Below are 4,856 nucleotides of genomic sequence, written 5' to 3'. Positions count from 1 at the left end.
AAAATATACAGTAGCATAGGTTGCCAATGATAAATGTATTGCAATAGTCACAAAGATAACATTTGAACAGTGTGGATCTAATAACAAACTGCCCTTTACATATGACTCTTTAGTATGAGGCTGAATTTATCTTTTAAATAAGTTTATTTATAAAAATACACTCATTCTCACACATTGTCATCACTTTATCTAAAGAATGTTAGAAAACTCTCACTGATTTAAAACAGTTAAAGATAACAGAAGATAAATACATTGCATTCCAGCCAACACTCAATGTTTGCACAGAGATAGAAATAGTGATAAATGTTTTATCTGTTTACTAGAACCATACTTTTCATTTAAAGTACAGTTAGTGACATCCAGTTAGACAAAGTAACATATGAATATGTATTGTCACTTCTAAACTGGAATTTAAAATCTTTTTTATTGTTTTTTTTTTAAGTAAAAACCATTAAAATTGGCTTAGAGAAAATTACATATTTAATATATTCTATATTTTATGTATGTCACTTTAGTCATGGTATATACAAATTTGTGTGATATAGACATGTGATAACTTCATTAAATGCTACAAAAATGTGTATATGGTTTAACAATGTGCATGTATAGATCTGTCTGTATAGCGTTCAAACTTTTATTTAGACAGCAAATGCTTCAAAAAAAGTTCATTGAATTTTGGAATTTTACTAGTCCTGCCATGTAGTAGGATAATATAAAGTACCTTGGAGAGAAACTGCAAAAGAAAATATTACTCCTTTAAAATGTGAATACCAATATGGCCTATCAGATATAAGATTTTCATTTATTATGCGTTAGTCCTTTCCTCAATTGGGGATGGACTATGGAAATAGCAGAGGACAGTAAGAAGTAACCATCAATAGCAGGAGATGGCTAATTAATTATTTTCTAGGACACACTCTAAAAAGATCAATTCCACCAGCAAAGTGGGATCATTTCATTTATGTCAATCCTTTGTTGAGTACTCAAAATATAAAGAATATCAAGGATATAAACTGAATTTCTGCATGACTGCTTTCCGTTTGAACACTGTAGATTTAAAACTTTCTCTAAAGTATAGCTTTGACTTTTAAATCTTTTATAAAGACTGTGATTATTTTGTCTTGTCATTCCTGAAAATTATAATACTAAAAATTATTTACCAAATGCTTACAATTGTCAGAACTCATTTCCTGCACAATATATATAAAAAATTTCCACTTAATTTTCACAGTAAATCCACAACATAGATTCAAATTATTATCCTAAAATAGGCAAACCAAGATGCAGAGGTTATATCACTGACGAGATGTCTTTAAACTACCAATTCATAGCTGAAGTGTTCTACAGAGAATTGTCTGACTCTAATGCCCATGTTTTTGCAAATTCTTAGCAAAAACCTTTTTATTAAAATCCTGGGATACCTGCTGTGGCACTGTGGGATACAGCACTGTACTTCAAGGCTGGTTTGAATCACTAGGTTGGTGGTTCAAACTTATAGATTAGAACTTATACAGGGTCACTATGAGTTAGAACCAAATCAACAGCACTTTATTAACAACAACAATTATGTATCAACAATTTTCCCTGTAACTCAATATAGGAGAGTGTTTCTTAGGCTTATAGATAGTTTTGAAGGTTTTGCAGTTAACATTTGCTACAAATATGTTGTTGTCATTAGTGCTGTCCAGTAAGTGCCATTTCATGGTAATCCCATGTATAATGGAAAGAAATACTGCCTAGTCCTGTACTATAATGGAAAGAAATACTACCTAGTCCATGACAATATCTTTAAATAATTCTTAAATAAAATTGAGATGGAGAGAAATGTGATCCATAGACTTTCCCTGGTTTATTTTTAGAAGCAGATGGCCAGGCTTTTCCTACTGGTCCATATTAGTCTGGAAGCTTTACTGAAAGCTGTTCCACATCATAGCTGTTCAAAACATGCAAGCCTCCAGTGATAGATAGGGAGGGGTGAGGGTGGGGTGGTGACTGGGTAAGAGATGCACCGGCCAGTTCATCAAATTCAGGCATTCAAAATGGAAAACAAAGATTCTAGCTCAAAACCACCATCAATGCATATGATTGGAGAACGAGAGAGAGAGAGACTCAGTCCTGGTGTGGCTATGTGGGTTTACTGCGTTGGGCTGCAAAGTTGGTTGAATCACAAGTTTGGCAGTTCAAGCTCACCAGTAGCTCCTAGGAAACCCTACACAAGGCCCCTATGGTTAGGAACCAACTGGACCATACTTAATAGCATATATATAATAGTTTTTTTAAATATATTATTCAATAAGCTTCGTATCATTCAAATATATACTAGATATGCTATATGGGTAGTGCCTTGTGTTTCTAGAATAACTACTGGACTGTAAACAACAAGGTCAATGGTTAGACCATCAGCTGCTCCAAAGGAGAAAGGTGAGGCTTTTTGCTCCCGCAGAGTTGAGCTCTGGGAACTTTATACAAGCTCATTAAAATTAGAACCAACTCAATGGCACTTAACAAAAACAATCGTATATGTTATATAGCTTATATACCTAAGACTATATATAATAAACCAGAATACTGTTACCAGGGCTTCTTCTGTTATTAAACATAATATGCAAAATAATCTATACTAAGGAAAGTAAAAAATATTGCTACAAAATCACAGAAATATTTATTAAACAAAATATCAAACTGTAAAGATATTGTTTCTTGACATAACTTTCATTAAGAAACAAATTGATCACTTTTGATCAATTTCCATCTCTTTAACCCTTCAGCAAAGAATTCTCTGCTCTTCAATTTACAGGAGATGGAAATGGCTGTTTTAGCATGCCTTGAGAGACATATATAAAGCTCGTTTTAAATGTTCTTTGCATTCGGGAACAAAAAAGGAATTTTGAGGCACAAGATCAGAGCTATAGGGTTGATGAGGTAAGATTCCCGATGCTACCGTCCAAAAATTAGCAGTCACATTGTCATAATGGGAAAACAAAAAACCTTAGCACAACTTTTCTGGTCTTTTTCTCACCAAAGTAGTTTTCAGTTTTCTTAAGACTTTTTCATAACGTTATAGTAGTTGTTGTATGCTATGGAGTCGGTTCCAACTCATGTATAGGGTTTCCAAGGAACAGCTTGTGAGTTTGAACCACTGACCTGACAGTTCAAACCGAACTTGAAGTTAAATGCTTATCCTAAGGTGCGACAAGTCCCCACAATAGTCCTGTGTCCTTCAAGACAATCTATCAAAATCACCCCTTTGAAATGCCAAAAAATCAATAACTGTAATTTTCTGAGCTAACATCTCCACCTTGATTTTACTAACCCTTCAATTGCCTTTTGATTGGAAAAGACTGAGACAAAGTGTATTACTGAGAGAACTTGTCTGAAACCATTCGCTAATTTCAGAGATATTTTCAAAACACGTTTCGTTTGAATTAAACCTGTGCATATATGAAATGGAAGCCTAGTAGCTATTCTTTTTTATACCCTCGTGTGTGTGTGTGTGTGTGTGTGTGTGTGTGTACACACAATTCCAAATAGAATATTTCCTGCTGTCATAAAAAGATTAGGAAAGAGTCACTGGAACTGAGTGATTTAAATTCTAACCCTGTCACACCCTTCTCAGTTGTTACAATAATAATGTTGAATTCATTTTCCTTTGGACCATCATATTAGAATTGTATGTTATGCAAATATGAAGCATAGTCTTTTTAAAAAAGCATCATTTTCTTCTTCTTCTAATATAGCTTTTTAATTTGCCACTATTTTACTGGATTTAATTATTTTACATTTTATTGATTTATAATATACTTCTGAACACCAGATTGATGTTGGTTTCTTATCAATCTCAATGTCCAAACACAATTACACCTAATTAGGTTTATCACAAACTTACTAAAAATAAATCAGCTTGGTCTATTAAAATTCAGTCACAATTTGGACAGGAGACTAATTAATTCTTCATCATTCTAAATTTTATTCGTAACTTGAATCTTAAAACAAAGTGGACAGCAAAACTGATATTATTATAAAACTTAGAATTTTATAAGAAAATCAACTCTTCAAGTAACAACAACAATAAAATAAATGTCTTTTATTATTATGATAAAAAATAAAATTAAAAAACCTGTACAAGACTAAGAACGCCAATAAGAATACTCTTCTAAATTATGCAAATGCATTGTACAAGTATAAGAATAGGTATAAGACCCATTCCTGGAGATGAGGGAGGGGGAGAATTGAAATGTGTGTGTGTGTGTGTGTGTGTGTGTGTGTGATAAGAACAAGAATATCTTTTGCACAGTTTGCAAAGTGCAAAGTTGGTCTCTAGGGGGAAGGAGGATAAATTTGGGGGAGAAATTAGACCAAATGAAGAAAGTAATCGTGAAAGCAACATTTGCACATTTGATGTTCAATGGCTGAGATTTACAAAATCTCAAAGTTCTGTTTTAAATCATTTCCCAAACACTGTTATTTATATCAGATATAGCAAGTATCAAGCAAAGTAGGACTATCTTCATTATTTATGTCGTGTTGCTGTTTTAGAAACATCCTGAGTAAAGTGATAGATGGTAAGCTATGGAAACAGCCCTGATTTACTTGAATAATAATAATAATAATAACTTTTTATTTTGAATTGAGTTAAGCTTTATAGACAAGATCATCAGTTTTAAATTCAACAAATCATGCATTTTTTTACCTCTCCTGAATCTGGATTGAAATTCTGATAACATCCTAGATGTACTGTTATAATCATTTTAAAACTATCTTCAGCAAACTTTTTCTTGAATGTGATATTGATGCAATTGTTCAATGATTTTTGCATTCTGTTGAGTCACCTATCTTTGGCACAGGCACAAATATAG

This window comes from Chrysochloris asiatica, unplaced genomic scaffold, assembly GCF_000296735.1.
Source record: "Chrysochloris asiatica unplaced genomic scaffold, ChrAsi1.0 scaffold00011, whole genome shotgun sequence".
Classification (NCBI taxonomy): domain Eukaryota; kingdom Metazoa; phylum Chordata; class Mammalia; order Afrosoricida; family Chrysochloridae; genus Chrysochloris; species Chrysochloris asiatica.
The sequence above is the reverse complement of the archived record's forward strand: the minus strand, read 5'-3'. Positions refer to the sequence as shown.